This window comes from Dromiciops gliroides, chromosome 4 (assembly GCF_019393635.1).
Source record: "Dromiciops gliroides isolate mDroGli1 chromosome 4, mDroGli1.pri, whole genome shotgun sequence".
Classification (NCBI taxonomy): Eukaryota; Metazoa; Chordata; class Mammalia; order Microbiotheria; family Microbiotheriidae; genus Dromiciops; species Dromiciops gliroides.
Window position 1 is genome coordinate 275,036,778 of NC_057864.1, and position 17,473 is coordinate 275,054,250.

At 35.0% G+C, this 17,473-nt stretch overlaps 1 protein-coding gene and 1 pseudogene across 2 annotated transcripts in view; both read right to left on the minus strand.

Moving 5' to 3' along the window:
* Positions 1-17,473, minus strand: part of HMGCLL1 (3-hydroxymethyl-3-methylglutaryl-CoA lyase like 1) — a 258,337-nt gene that overhangs the window by 112,833 nt on the left and 128,031 nt on the right. The gene's annotated exons all lie outside the window — the stretch shown is intronic.
* On the minus strand, positions 7,345-7,917 carry LOC122726673 (annotated as a pseudogene).

Here is a 17,473-nt window from a genome sequence, read left to right on the forward strand (position 1 = left end):
ATTTTTTTAAAAAATCATCCCATCACAGTCAACTCACTTGCATACTCTCTATGAATATCCCTTCTAACTTCACTAATAATAATAAAGTTCTTAGAAGTTACAAGTGTCATCTTCACATACAGAAATGTAAACAATTTAACCCTACTGAGTCACTTATGATTTTTCTTTCAAGTTTATGTTTTATGCTTCTCTTAAATCCTTGTATCTGAAAGTATTTTTTTTCTATTCAGCTCTGGTCTCTTCATCAAGAAAGCTTGAAAATGTGGTGGAGCCAAGATGGTAGAGGAAAGGCAGAGACTCACTTTAACTCTCTCCCAACCCCCTCCAAATACCTTTAAATAATGCCATAAAACAATGCCTGAAGAGGCAGAACCCACAAATGGACAGGGTGAAACAATTTTCCAGCCAAAGACAACTTCGAACTTTAGCAGGAAAGGTCTATTTTACCTGGGTGAGAGTGGAGCACAGTTTAGCACAGGTCACGCCAATGCAGTCCTGGCCCAGCAAACCAGGAGCATGCCTTGAGTGCCACTGGAGCCGCCATAGCAGCAACAACTTCTGGACCTCTCAGCCCATAGAAGGTAAGGGGGTAAAACAATTGATCAGAAGATTCCAGGGGTCTCTTTGCTGGGACTTAAGAAGAACCCTGTGCTTTGCCCAAACTAGGATCCAGGTTGTAGTCCTAGGAGGCAGTTCCAGGGAGCGGAGGAGCACTAATATACCAGAGCTTTCAGCTACAGTGGAGCAGGGACCCTCCTCACAGTTCCAGTGCAGAAAAGAGGGCTTATGGTCATTCACAGAGAAGAGCACAGGCCAGGAGAGTAGTAAACACACCTCTCCTTAGATCATAGTACCTTGGAAGAACTGAAAACTCACAGGTCCCTAGAAGTATTTCTGAAAACAGCTGCACAAAACCATAAAGCTTGGGACAGTGCCCACTCCACTCTGGAACCAAAGCCCTATTTTAACAAAGAGATAAAATTCAAGTAGGCTGCGAAAGTGAGGATACAACAGAATAAAGTCCTTTACATAGAAAGTTACTATGGTGACAAGGAAGATCAAACCACACCCTCAGAAGATAAGAAAGTCAAAGCTCCTACATCCAAAGCCTCCAAGAAAAATACGAAATAGTTTCAAGCCATGGAAGGGCTCAAAAAGGACTTTGGAAATAAGAAAGACAGAGGAAAAATTTGGAAGAGAAATGAGTCATGCAAGAAAATAATGAAAAAAGAGTCAACAGCTTGTTAAAGGATAAACACACCCACAATAAGGAATACTGAAGAAAATAACACCATAAAAAACAGACTAGGCCAAATGGCAAAAGGGATACAAAAAGCCAATGAGGATAAAAATGCTTTGAAAAATAGGATTGGCCAAATGGAAAGAGGCACAAAAATTCACTGAAGGAAAAAAAATCTTTAAAATGTAGAATTGGCCAAATAGAAAAGGGGGCACAAAAGCTCACTGAAGAAAATAATTCATTAAAAATTAGAACCAAGCATATGGAAGCCGATGAATTTATGAAAAAACAAGGAACTATCAAACAAAACCAAAAGGATGATAAAAAGAAGGCAATGTAAAAATATATCTTTGCAAAAACAACTAACCTGGAAAATAGATACAGAAGAGCAAATTTAATAACTATTCAACTACCTGAAAGCCATGATAAAAAAAAAAAAAAGCTTAGACATAATCTTTCAAGAAATTATCAAGGAAAACTTTCATTATTGTCTTGAACCAGAGGATAAATTAGAAACTGAAAGCACCTACCAACCAACTCCTGAAATAGATTCTGAATTGAAAACTCCCAGGAATATTATCACCAAATTCCAGAGCTCCCAGGTCAAGAAGAAAATACTTCAAGCAGCCAGAAAGAAAAAAAAATCAAGTACCGTGGAGTCACAGTCAGGATCACATAAGATTTAGCAGCTCCTACATTAAAGGATTGGAGGGCTTAGAATATAATATTCCAGAGGGTAAAGGAACTGAGATTACAACAAAGAATCACCTATCTAGAAAAACTGTGTATAAACCTTCAGGGGAAAATGGGCATTAAATGAAAAAGAGAACTCTCAGGGATTCTTGAGGAAAAGACCAGACCTTAATAAAAAAACAAAATTTAATTTCAAATACAAGACTCAAGAGAAGAATAAAAAGGTAAACAGGAAAAGGAAATAAGGGATTTAAAAAGGTTAGACTGTTTACATTCCTCCAGGGGAAGATTAAACACAACTCATAGGAAATTTCTCATTATTAGAGCAGTTGGAAGGAGTATATATAGACAGATGTCACAGGTGTGAGTTTAATACGAAGGATGAGATTTTAAAAATTAATTTTTAAAAAATAAATGTTTCTGTTTAAAATTTTGAGTTCTAAAGTCTATCCTTCCTTCCTTCTATCCTCTTGCCCTGAGGTGGTAAGCAATTATATATAGGTTATACATATGCAATTATGTAAGTAAAACATTTCCATATTAGTCATTTTTATAAGAACACTTAAAAAATGAAAGAAAAGTGAAAAATAGCATGTTTTAGGCTGTGTTCAATCAATATCAATTCTTTCTTTGGAGGTGGATATTATGCTTCATCATTAGTCCTTTGGGATTGTCTTGGATTATTGTATTGCTGTCACTATGTACAATGTTCTCTTGGTTCTGCTCACTTCACTATACATCAGTTCATATAAGTCTTTCCAGGCCATTTTGAAATCATTCTGCTTGTCATTTGTTATAGCACAATAATATTCCATTACATTCATATGCCACAGTTTGTTTAGGCGTTCCCCAGTTGATGGGCATTCCTCTGATTTCTAATTCTTATCCACCACAAAAAGAGTTGCTATAAATATTTTTGTACAAATAGGTGTTTTCCTCTTTTTGGAAATGTCTTTGGGATATAAATCTAGCAGTAGTATTGCTGGATCAAAGAGTATGCAGTTTTATGGCCCTTTATGAATAGCTCCAAATTGCTCTACAGAATGGTTGGGATCAGTTTACAACTCTACCGACTGTGGATTATTGTCTCAGTTGTCCCACATCCCCTCCCAAATCTAACATTTTCCTTTTTTGTTATATTAAACACTCTTATAGGTGTAAGGTGGTTCATCAGATTTCTTTTAATTTGCATTTATTTGTTAAATAGTTATTTAGAGCACTTTTTTCATATGATTATAGATAGCTTTGATTTTGTCTGAAAACTGCCTGCTCATATACTTTTATTTTTATCAATTGGGAAGTGACTTGTGTTTTTATAAATTTGACTCAGTTCTCTATCTAATTGAGAAAGGAAGCTTTTATCTGTGGTACTTGTTGCAAAAATTCTTTCCCAGTTTTCTGTGTTCCTTATAATTTTGTTTGCATTTATTTTGTTTGTGCAAGAGTTTTTTTTAAATTTTATGTAATCAAAATTATCTATTTTACATTTTGTAATGCTCTCTATATCTTCTTTGATGCTAAAGTCTTCCCTTGTTCATAGAATTGGCAGATAAGCTATTCCATGCTCTATTGTTTATGGTATCCCCTTTATGCATAAATCATGTACCCATTTTCACCTTGTTTTTGTATACAGTGTGAGATGTTGATCTATACTTAATTTCTGCCATACTGTTTTCCAGTTTTCTCAGCAATTTTTGTCAAGTAATGAATTTTTGTTCCAATAGAATGGAGGGAAATAGCAAAACAGTGGGAAAAAAACCTGGAGGACTGGCAATATACTAGCTAATAGAACAAAAGAGGAAAATGACAAATATTGAAGAGGATATAGGAAAAATGAAATATCAATACTCTGTTGGTGGAGTACTGAAATTATTTGATCATTCTGTAGAGAGAAGTGGCACTCTGCCTAACGGGCTATAAAACCATGCATACTCTTTGATTTAGCAATGCCACTACTAGGTCTGTATCCAAAAAGACATAAAAATCAAAAAGGAAAGGGATCTATATGTACAAAAATAGTTATATCAGCTCTTTTCTGGAGGCAAAGAACTGGAAATTGAAGGGATGCCCATCAAATGGTGAATGACTGAACAAAGTGCCATATGTGATTATAAGGGAATACTTTTATACTCTAAGAAATGATGAGCAGGATGTTCTCACAAAAACCCAAAAATACTTATGTGAGCTGATACAAAGTGAAATGTAATATGTACAAATTAACAGCAATGCTATAAGAAAATCAGCTCTGAATGACTTAGCTATTCTTGGCAATACAGTGACCCAAGACAACTCTGGAGGACTTATGATATAAAATGCTATTCATTCCCAGAAAAAGAACTGTTGGTATATGAATAGAGATTGAAGTATATTTTTTACTTTATTTTCTTGAGGTTTTGTTTGTTTTCTTTCTTTCTTTTGTGAGGCAAGGAGGGTTAAGTGACTTGCCCAAGGTCACACAGCTAGGAAATGTCAAGTGTCTGATGCTAGATTTGAACTCAGGTCCTCCTGAATCCAGGGCCAGTGCTTTATCCACTGTGCCACCTAGCTGCCCCCATTTGTTTTCTTTCACATGTCTAATATGGAAATGTTTTCCATTACTACATCCATATACTATGTTGAATTGCTGGTGTTCTCAAAGGTAGGAGGGAAGGGAGGGAGAGAATTTGGAATTCACAGTTTTAAAAATGTATGTTAAAAATTGTTTTTCCATGTAATTGAGGGAAAATATACTAAATAAAAATAATGAATCAAAAAAAAATGTCTGAAAGACTTCCATTTCATTTTTTTTACCCTAAAGGATTCTATTAAATTTTGCTGGGAGTTATTCTTGGTTATAATTCTAGCTCTTTTGCCTTCTAGAATCTCATATTCTAACCCCTCTCTTAATTTAATATGGAAACCACTAAATCATGTGTTATCTTTACTGTAACTCAATCTTATGTGAATTCTTCCTTTATGACTGATTGCAATATTTTCTCCTTGACCTGGGAGCTCTGGCATTTGGTTATAATATTCCAGTATGGTTTCATTTTGGAATCTCTTACAGGAGGTGATGAGCTGATCCTTTCAATTTTTATTTTATCTTCTTGTTCTAGTATATGAGAGCAGATTTTTTTGACATCTTGAAATAGGATGTTTATGTTCTTTCTTTGATTGCTTTCAGGTGATTCAATAATTATTTTTCCCTATTTATTTAGAATTTTGGTGTTTTTTTTCCAAATTACACATAAAACAAATTTTAACATTGATTTTTAAAACTGTGTTCCAAATTCTCTTCCTCCCTCCCTCCCTCTCAACCCCCCACCTTAAGAACTCAAGCAATTCAATATAAGTTATTCATTTGTAGTTATGCAAAACATTTCAACATTAGTCAGATTGTTAAAGAAAACAGACAAAAAATCTTTAGAAAAAGGAACTAACAAAAAAGTATGTTTCAATCTCTATCCAGATACCATCACTTATTTCTCTGTAGATGGACTGCATTTTTCATAAGTCCTTCAGAGTTATCTTGGTTCATTGCATTGATGAAAATCACTATGTCATTCACAGCAGATCATCTTACAATATTGCTGTTATTTTGTGTACAGTACATTTCACTTTGTATCATCTCATGTAAGTCTTTTATTCTGATATCAGTCTTTTCTGATAGCATCCTGCTCATCATTTTTTATAGCACAATAGTGTTCCATCATAATCTCATCCCACAATTTGTTCAGCCATTTCCCAAATTAATGGACATCTCCCTAATTTTGAATTCAATTTTTTTAATTTCTTTTTAGAAAGCAACCTAGTAGTGGTATTACTAGGTCAAAGATTATGCGTGATTTTATAGCCCTTTGGCCACAGTTATAAATTGCTCTACAGAACTTTGAATCAGTTTACAAATTTATCAAGAGTGTATTAATGTCTCATTTTCCCCTTATCCCCTACAACATTAGTCATTTTCCTCTGCTGTCCTATCATCCAATCCAATAGGTATGAGGCAGTACCCATAATTGTTTTGACCTAAATGTCTCCAATCAATAATGAGTTAGAACATTTTTTTTCATATGGCTATAGGTGGTTTGGTCATTTCATTTGAAAATTTCATGTGTTTTGATCATCTTTCAATTAGGGAATGGCTCTTATTTTAACAAATTTGACTCAGTTCTCCATGTGTTTGAGAACTGAAGCCTATCAAAGAAACTTGCTTTGATTTTTTTACAATTACTATTGCTAAGTGTATTTCCCTCCATCCTGTTCCCTCTCCATGACATTTACTTTATTTTCTATCTTCTTTCACCTTATCCCTACTCAAAAGTGTTTTACTTTTGACTGCCCCCTCTCCCAATCTGCCCTCCCTTCTTTCACACACACACCCCTTTTCTCTTCCCCTCCTACTTTCCTGCAGGGTAAGATAGAATACTATACCCAATTGAGTGTGTATGTTATTCTGTCTTTGAACCAATTCTGATAAGAAAGAGTAAGACTCACTCACTCCCTGACACTTCCCTTATATTCAAATCTACTCCATAAACTTTTTCTTGCTTCTTTTATGTGAGATACATTACTCCATTTCACCTCTCCCTTTTCCTTTCTCCCAGTACATTCCTCTCACCCCTTAATTTTATTTTTTTAAAGATATCATCCCTGAGGGCAGCTAGGTGGTGCAGTGGCTAGAGCACTGGCTCTGGAGTCAGGAGGACCTGAATTCAAATCCAGCGTCAGACACTTAACACTTACTAGCTGTGTGACCTTGAGCAAGTCACTTAACCCAATTGCCTCACCAAAAAGAAAAAAACTATTTAAGATATCCCTTCATATTCAATTCACATCTGAGCCCTCTGTCTAAATATATTCCATTCAGCTGCCCTAAAAATGAGAAAGTTCTTATGAGTTACAAGTATCATCTTCCCATGCAGGAATGTAAACAGCTTAACCTTTTAATATCCCTTATTATTTGTTTTTCTGATTTCCTTTTTTAACGCTTTTCTAGGGTTTTGTATTCAAAAGTCAAATTTTCTATTCAGTTCAGGTCTTTTCATCAAAAATGCCTGAAAGTCCTCTTTCATTAAATTCCCATTTTTCCCCATGACGGATTATATTCAGTTTTGCTGGGTAGGTCATTCTTGGTTGTAATCCCAGTTCTTTTGCCCTCTGTAGTATCATATTCCAAGCCCTCTGATCCTTTAATGTAGGAACTGGTAGATCTTATGTTGTCCTGACTGTGGCTCCACCATGCTTGAATTGCTTTTTTTTTTTTTGGGAGGGGGGGCGGTTAAATGTGTTTATTTTAGACAACCTACATGACATGTTTTTAAACACAATGCCTCCACTCCAAATACATCAAGGTCAAAAATAAATGAATAAAGCTCAAGATGACATCAGCTCAAGTTTGTCCAAGTCCTATTGTGTAGACGACAAAAAGCAGTCAGTTATGATGACAGGTGATTCAAAGTAATCAGCTGAATTTGTTAACATTTCTCCATTTCTAAAGCATCCTTAAAGAAAGTCATATATGGGGTCACACCATCCTCACGGAAGTCCAAGAGAGCCACTATGCCATCTGGATTCATGTTTTTGCCTATGAAGAACTGATAGTTTTTAAAATTGGCAAGGATGTGTTTGATTTGTTCTGCAGCTCCAGTCATAAAAGGTTTTACTCTATCTGGCTTGTGTTCTTCAAGTATGCCTTTGATTGATTTCATGTATTCTTTGATGTACTTTTGTAGGATTCTTTTGTGAAACTAGTTTCTTGCAGATGATGGTTTATTACTGTCAGCTCCAGTTATTACACTGGCATCTATTCCTTCACCCTCAGGACCTTGAGCAGAGGCATTTCCACCAATGAGTGAATCATCAATGGTACCCTCTGTCCTACTGACCATCTTCCCCTCCACCTCCAGGTACAACCCGTTTGTGTGTTCCTGGATCTTGTAAATGTTGAAGAACATCTCATCATGGCTGATGAAGTCCTGGTAGATAATCATGGTGGCGGGAGGAGGGAGGCGGCAGTGGCGGTGCTAGAGCTGCTGGGGCCCAGAGCTCGGTGTGAGGGTGATGCAGCTGGAGCGGCACTTGGGGTGAGGAGGGAGCAGGCAGAATAGCACTTGAATTGCTTCTTTCTGGCTACTTGCAGTATTTTCTCCTTGACCTAGGAGTTCTGGAATTTTATTATAATGTTCCTGGATTTTTTCATTTTGGGATCTCTTTCAGGAGATGACCAGTGGATTCCTTCAATTTCTATTTTACCTTCTGCTTCTAGAATATTAGGGCAGTTTTCCCTGACAATTTCTTGGAAATGATGTCTATGCTCTTTTTTTCAGATAGTCCAATAATTTTCAAATTATCTCTCCTGGATCTATTTTCCAGGTGAGTTGTTTTTCCAAGATATTTCACATTGCCTTCTATTTTTTTCATTCTTTTAGTTTTGTTTTATTGTGATTTTTCATAAAGTCATTAGCTTCCATTTGCTCAATCCTAATTTTTAAGTAATTATTTTATTCAGAGAGCTTTTGAACCTCCTTTTCCATTTGGCCAATTTTGCTTTTCAAGCTGTTGACTTTTTTTTCATGATTTTCTTGCATCACTCTCAATTCTCTTTCCATTTTTCCTCTACCTCTCTTTATTTTCAAAGTCCTTTTTGAGTACTTCTGTGGCCTGAGATCAATTCATATTTTTTCTTGGAAGCTTTGGATATGGGAGCTTTGACTGTCACCTTCTTGTGAGAGTTTATTTTGATCTTCCTTGTTACCATAGAAACTGTCTTGGGTTATAATTGTTTTTTTCTGTTTGCTAATTTTACCACCTATATCTTGACTTTTAACTATGTCTTAAAGTGGGGCACTGCTTCCAGGGTGGAGGACAAACTGTCCCAAGCTTTAGGAGATTTGCCAGCTGTTCTCTGAAATACTTCTAGGAATTTGTAAGTCCCTCGTTTCTCCAATGTGGTATGATTTAAGCAAAGGCAAGTTCACCACTACCCCAGCTTGTGCCCCAGCCTGCAAGCAACCACAGGCCTGCTTCTGTGTCCTGTGGCCTGGGACAAAGCCCTGCTCCACTCTGGCTGCAACCTCCAGTGTGCCAGTGTTCTTCTACTACCTAGGCCACCACCCAAGACTGTGACCTGGATCTGAGCACAGGCAAAACAACAGAACCCTGCCTCAGCACCAGCAAAGAGACCCTTGTAATCTTCTCCTGGCCAACTGTTCCACCCCCTCACTGTCTGTGGGTTGAGCTCCAGAAGCACATGCTATCATAGGTGATTCAGAGGTTCCTGAGGCCTGGTTTGCTGGTGCAGCCTATGCTGGGGTTGGGTATTGGCCAGTGTGGTCTGCATGGGCCTACACTCCACTCTAGTCCCTGTACAACAGACCTTTCCTGCCAATCTTCTAAGCTTTCTTTGGGTGGAAAATGATTTCACCCCATCCTTTTGTGGGTTCTGCTGCTCCAGGAATTGTCTTATGTCATCATCTGTGAAAGTATTTGGAGTGGTTTTGGGGAGAGCTCAGGGAAATAATTTCCTTTCCTCCACAATCTTGGATCTGCTCCATTAATAATTCTTAAATTATCTCTCATCAATATATATTTTCCAGGTCAGTTGTTTTTCTTACAGGATATTTCACATTTTCTTCTTTTTTGTTGTTCTTTTAAATGTTTTCTTTTTCTTCTTGATGTTTATAAAACCATTACCTTCCACTAGTCAATTTCTACTTTTTTTGGTTTTTTTTGTTTTTTTGAGAGGCAATTAGGGGTTAAGTGACTTGCCCAGGGTCACACAGCCAGTAAGTGTTAAGTGTCTGAGGCTGGCTTTGAACTCAGAGGGCCAGTGCTTTATCCACTACGCCACTTAGCTGCCCCTCCAATTCTACTTTTTAAGGAGTTATTTTCTTCAGTGATTTTTAACCTCTTTTTCCATTTGGCCAATTCTGCTGTTTAAGGGGTTCTTCTCTTCAGTGGATTTTTGTGCCTCTTTTACCATCTGGACAATTCTGGTCTTTAAAGTCTACTTTTCAACTGGTTATACTACAATTCTACAGACAAGGAAAATGTATACCATCCTCATTGAAACAGAGTAAATTATATAGATTATTTTACTTTTTGAGGTCCAAATTCTAGTTGATATAAAACAACTTGTGTATAAGTACTTGGAAGGAAAAGCAAAGTTTTCTGTGAGTCAACATGGATTCTTTAATAATAAGTCATACCAGGATATTTATTTTTTTAAAAAATTAGATATTTTAAAATGTTAATCAGGGGAATATTGTAATCATAATTACTTATATTTCAGTAAGGCACTTGGCAACGTCCTTAATAAGATAGCTAGCTGTCCTAGTGAATAGAGCATTGTACATGGAGTAAGGAAGACCTAAGTTCAAATCTGGACTTAAATACTTAATCATTGAATGACCCTAGAAAAATCACTTAAGCTGTTTACTCCAGTTTATTCACCTACAAAATGAGCTGCAGAAAGAAATGGCAAACCATTCTAGTATCTTTGCCAAGAAAATCCCAAATGGAATCCTGATGAGTTGGACACAATTGTAACAACCGAACAAGAACATTAATGTGATGGGGATAATGATAGCAGTTACCTTCAATGGTTTTCCTGAAGATCAAATTATATATTTGTCAAGTGTGTAGCACAGTACCTAGCACACAGTAGATCTTATATCATCATAATCACTGATCAGATGTATAGATTGAAGGCCAGATTATGGGACATTAAGGTAGATAGCAAATGATTTTAATGACTGTATTTTAAAAGTGTGACTAATGTCAACCTAGAAAAAAATCTTTAACAGAGGTCTTCAGAAATCTATCACTGGTTTTATTCTGCACAAAATTTATATTAATGACTGGAAGAAAAGATGGATGACATACATATAAACTCTGAAGATGACTTATAGTTAGTGTAATGCAATTGAAAGTATGATAGATATTACTCAATTAATAAAGAGCCCAAATATGAATAGTAGTAAGAAACTAAACTTATCAGTAACAATAAGAAAAAATGCTCCAAATCACTAATTATTAGAAAAATGCAAAATAAATCAACTCTCACTTTTGACTTCACACCCATGATATTGGCAAATTTTTAACAAAAAAAGAGATGTTGGAGAGGCTGTTGGGAAACAATGTAATGCACTTGGTGGAGCTTATCCAGCCATTAAATTTGAACTAACAACACGTTATTGGTTCCATATATCCAAAGAGATGAAAGAAAGAGGGAAAAGATGCATTTCAACCAAAAAAGGGGCTCTCTTTATATAGGGAAAGAAATAAAAAACTAACAGGTTTATTATTATTTGTGCAATAATTGAATAGATTCTTTTATATGAATGAAATAAAAAACTATTATGGCATTATGAAATTTCTTAAGTTATGATTTTGGAGGAACTTGGGAAGACTTGTAGGTACTAGTGAAAAATTAAGTGAAAAGAACTGGGAGAAAAACATGTATAAAAACATTGTATAAAAGTGAACGATTTTGAAAGATTTATGAATTATGATCAACACAATTACCAAATATAGAGTACCCATAATGAAATGTGCTACCCATGCCCTAAAAGAGAGGTGATGAGACTTTGGGTACAGAATGAAACATATATTTTTGGGCAGGGTCAAAGTAGAAAGTTATTTGGATTTTCTGTACATATTCATTACATGGATTTTATTTTGTTTTTCTTTTATCCTCAATAGGGACAGAAATTCGGGAGGCAAAACCAAAATTATTTTTAAAAAATCATTATTTTTAATTTTTAAAAATGTAGTCGCTATATAGCTACAGCTCCAGGTTTGAATTCTATCTCTTTTCCTTACAACTTAACTCAATTTACCCCTCTGGGTCCAAATTTCTTCATTTGTAACATGAAAGAAGTGAACTAGAAGATTATGGTAACTTCTAGCTCCAAATCTAAAGGAAGCTTTGGTTGTATTAGAAGAAAAATAACTTATACAACAGATTAAGGATTAAAAACATATATTAATTTAGAATCATGTATCAATGATAACAGGATAAAACTATAGATAGATAGATAGATAGAAGTCCTATATTTGGGATTGAAAAATATAAAATGAGGATATGTGGTTAAACAATTGCTCATTTCAAAGACATTTTAAAAATTGTCTATAAGTTCAATATAAAGTATGTCAGAAGTATGATTTGAAAGCCAAATCATCTAACAGAATCCTCTGCCATATTAATAGAAGGGGAGTTTCTAGAACATGAGTAATACATTTTTTTCAGCATGATTAAGTCATCCTGGACACATCATACTTGGAATATTATGTTGAGTTCTTAGTTACACATTTAAGAATTACCATTGCCATTATTCAAGCTAAATGAAGATCAAAGGAGCTTGAGAAGTAGCAGTCAGATAAGTAAAAGGACCATGAGAAAGTAATGAAATACTAAAGAGAAGAGAGCATCAAGATGAGAGTGATTAACCTTTGCCTGCTGAGGATATGAAAATAATAACTATAAAGAAAGAGAAGGCAAAGATGCTCAGTTCTTAATTTGCTTGTTTTGTTTGCCAACAAGAATGATCTTTGCACTGAAAGTGAAATCCAAGACATAATTAACATAAATTTGATATCCAAGATAAGTAAGGAGATTATCATGGGGGACCTAGTTGCTTTTGATGAATGTCACCTGGTTACTCTGAGCATACTTTTATGTGTATTTATGTGGCTAAACTCTCTTTTGCCTTTGTCCCTTTGTTCTAGTTCTCTCCTCTAGTGCCACATATAAGAATCTTAGATTTAGACCAGCTGTTTTAAATTATAGGTATAGCCCATGCTAATATCTACATGTGTATGTATATGTGTAGGTACATATGCACAAACACATATATGTGGCATATATACCCATATGCCCAATGAAATAGAAATTCTGTATTTTGTTATGCTAGGTAATGTGTGTGGTATGTTAAATAGAAAATTGAACATAATGAAAAGAAAACTGTTTTAAAACAGACCTTGTTAGAGGTAAATTGCCAGGTTTAGAATGATTGTTCCCAATCAGAATGTTATGAGATGATAAGATATGATACACATAAAAAATAGATGCTTGTTATAAACTGAAATTAAAAACAATTGTACCCACTAGAGAAAAGATCTCAAACCATGACTCAATTAAAATCAACTCACAATTGCCAAATGGATGGTACTTTTCACCATTAGGAACCTGCCAAGTTAACAACACTTAACTCAATAGTTTCAACTAAATATGCCACTTAAATTGTGTCTTTCTGTTTTGTTTGGATCCATAATGATATATTTTCAAATAGATTGTTTAAATAATTTAAAATTATTATAATTTCTTTATTTAGTTTAAAGAATTTTAATGACAACTGCTATCATCACAAAGTATGATTGTTTATTCTAATTCACAGTCCTTGAGTAATAAATGTTTTCCTTGATCATTCTAAAGCTGGTTTAGGCCATAGATGAAAGTCCTCCCAAAACATAAGGTACATGCTATTGCAGTAGGGCAGGATAAAACAGTTCAAGGGATTTTGTTCTCATTAAATTACATAAAGTCAACCAATTCCGGTCATAAATTTTAAAAGTTTCACTTAAGTTGCATGATTTCTATTTTCTACTAGCCTAATCTGCTAGAGCTACATTAAAAATGAAACTACGAGCAACTGGGTAAGGGATAATGGGACAATAACTTTTGTCCAAAAATTTTCTAGTGAGTTTCTTAGAGGTTAATATGTACTGGGCAGTCAATGTAGTGCATGACTGGTACCACAGAAAGAGCTCGGGACTTAAAGTCTTAATTTTATCCATGGCTCTTACCACTTACAAGTTTGGGAAACTGGAAAAATTGCTAAACATTTCTGAGCTTCAGTTTCTCATCTGTAAACTAGGTATGATAACATTTTGTGTTACTTTTTCCCCAATAATATCATAGGGATCATATGTATACAATGAATAAAATGCACTATTTAAATATTGGCTATTATGGGCACATATTTGACCCTTGGGACTTGACACTCTTTCTTTAAACATTATGATAGATATAAAGGAAAATCAGGGGATTTCCAAAGTATCTCAGGCTTACTTTTTCTACCCGTATTTTGTCTTTATAGTCACTGTGTGTTTATGAAATCAGGCCTTTTCATTTAATTACTGATCATAGAGTCAAAAGCTCAAAAGTGCTAGTTCTATCTTAGCTCTGTCACATGTACCTCATGGTTGTGATAGCTAAGGTGTTGAATGTAAAATCAAGAAGACATGAGTCCAAATTGTGCTTCAGACAATTTCTACCCATGTGTTCGTGAGCGGATCATTATCGCTAGGCCTCCATTTCCTTCTTCCTGAATGAGGGAGTGGAAGCAATAATTACACAACCCACCTTACTTGGAGTTTTGGTTGTTCTGTTGTTTGGGCTGTGCCTGATTCTTCATGACCCCATGTGTGGTGTTCTTGGCAAAGATACTAGAACGGTTCGCCATTTCCTTCTCTAGCTCATTTTACATGTGAAGGAACAGAGGCATAGTTAAATTACTTGCCCAGAGTCACATAGCTAGTAAGGGTATGAGGCCAGATTTTAACTCAGGTCTTCTTGACACCAAGCCAGGTGCTTTATCTACTGCACCACTTAGCTGCCCCTTACTTGGATTTTGATAGAAACAAATGATTATGTAAAATTATGTAATGTGTAAAATTATATACACACATATTGTATATATGTATAAATATATATATACATATAGTACACACATATATTTTTATTATACTTTGTTGTATCAGCTATCATTGATTGAGTTCCTACTATGTAAAGGCACTGCTGTGCTAAGTGAAAAAAAGAAAAAATAAGCTCTCATGGATTTTATAATTAATTCCATTATCTCTTCTAGATATCCAGCCTTCAAAGTCAGATTTTCATATATAAATACATTCTTTCTTTATTTAAAAAAAGTGAATTACACAGTTCTCTTAAATAATTTAATTGACTTCTTACTTATTTTGTTGTCTTGGCTGGTAACTTCAAAGAAGAGTTACTGTAACCTCATTCTTACTTAATCTAAAAGTGATTTACTTTTATAGGCCAGTCATATACAGGTCCCAAGTACAGGGTAGAAGATCTGGAAAAAATAATTAATGAAGCAGATGGCAACATCTTTTTTTACTGAATACACATAAACACTAGGCAATGATATATACCAATAGGATCATCTCTCCAAGTTGCTGCTTATAGGAAAACACTCAAGTCAATCACAGTAACTGCCTGTGCAGGAACCCCCCTTCTCACCCCCAAAAAAGTCCAGCAGGTCCAGAGTTACACATCTTTTTCAATAGTGGATTGTATACAACTGATAAAAAGCGGGACTTAATATGTGTATAGCCTATTCCTATTGAGTGTATCTTGATTTAGAACTATGCATGTGCTTTGAACATTAATTATGGGTTCCTAGTCTGCTTCTTGGGGCCCAGTTCTTCATAGAGGGAATAATGCTGAAAACACTTAACCATTCTAGATCTATTTTCATATTACTTAACATCTTCCACATATTTTTCTCAGTATTACATCTTTTTATTTGTCTATTTTGCTATGAAATCTTGTGGAAAATTTTTAAAGGAAAGATGATGTTTAAAATATAGTTCTATGACTCAAGTTACAGAATAATACATTCATTTCCATAAAGGTCCAAAGTGGGAAAATGTTTTACTTAGCTATTCATATTTGTTAAATAAAGGATTGTATTCTTATTGAAGTGGGGAGGAGAGGCAATGAGAGAGAAAGAAGGAAAGTACTTAAAGAATTTTTTTAATGCACATTAATTCTTACCCCCAGTCCCAGTACCATCAATGCAGTGATCTCTGTCCCTAACTATATCCCCTAGTCCCAACACAGCCCACCTTCTTGGCCTAATGCACCATGGGTCAGATAGACATGTTTAGCATATCTGGTGCTCTGCCCTCTCTCTAATGACAGGTAATAGAGAAATGAAAAGCAGTAGCAGTGAGGAATATCTGGCTGCAAATTTCGCACTCCCCAGGAAGAGAGTAAGGTTATGGGCATCAAGGATGACAAGGGTTTCAGCATCCTTGCTAGTGGCAACATACCCACTTGCCCAGAAGGAGGAAGCAGGATACTATTAGAGGAAATATTGAATGAAGATTACTTCAAGGGGTGTAATGACCCCACAAAAAGTTATGCAGCTATTTCACAAATGGATTAACTGTAGACAGAACAAAAAAATATCCAAAAATGAAGAGAACAAATAGAAGATCTAGAAGTCCTTGTCATTAATTCTTAGAGCAGAAAGAAGAATAGAAAAAATGAAATAATAGAGTTGGGAAAATACTATGCAAGGCAAGAACCAAAATAGCTACAAAATAAATAAATAACAAGGAAACTGGAGAAGCTCTCATAAATTACATCGAAGAGACTATTCCTGATACTCAGTGAGAAGATATGGTTTGACTGTGTTACTTTAACCCCAAGTCCAGTTCGCAGACAAAGATTTCTCCAGAATGTGTTTATTCCTCATCAATTAAAATAATATGATTTCAATATCTTAATCTTATTTAGCAAAGCTTTTCACAGTAACTAGATTGATTATATTAGGGTCTTTTTGAATCAATCCTCTTTTTTTTTCAGGGTAATGAGGGTTAAGTGGGTCTTTTTTCAGGGTAATGAGGGTCACACAGCTAGTAAGTGTCTGAGGCTGGGTTTGAACTCAGGTCCTTCTGAATCCAAAGCTGGTGCCTTATCCACTGTGCCACCTAGCTGCCCAAACCAATCCTCTTTTGATCTAACTGTTATTGAATGTCTTCTCCAATTGTTTTCTCCTTGGCATTCCAAAGTTAGAAGGAAATGAGAACTCCAAGTACAACAACTTCTTGTGGTTTTGTGCATTGTTATTTTCAATTGTATGGATAATAAAATTATTCAAACAATATTGTTTCATTTTTAATGCATAGAAAAGGACAGAAGGCACAGCAAAAGGAAACACTGACAAGCAGGAGAGCTTTGAAAGTTACATGTGGAATCTCTTAGATAATTAAAAGGAAAAGCAGATTCATGGTTTCATGTACTAACCTTTTCTCTTCTCAACTGTCTATAGTAATGCTCATTTTATTTGGTGTTAAGTTCAGTAAGAAAAAAATAATACCTATATACAAATATATTTGTGTATGTATGTGAAATACATATATACATATATATGAGTATGAATATATATGTATGTATACAAATATATGTGCATTTCTACATATATACATACTCCTATACATATGCCTGGGATTAAAGCTTGGCTTGGAAATCTTATATAGGACTAGAAAGGTGGATAGATAGACAGATAGATATGTACACAAATATTCTTATGGATATTCCCAAACATAAGGTGGAACTTCTAGAGAAGTATTAAGTCTTTTGACTTGCTCATGTAAATTATCATTCCACTTCTTACCTGGATATAGCAAGACATAACAGTGGAAAAACAAAATATTTAGGCTAAAAAAAATCTTATTGCTCATTTCACAAGAAATAACAAAATTCATTCTTTCCTCAGAAGCTTTCGGTGATGGCTATTAAGCCATGAC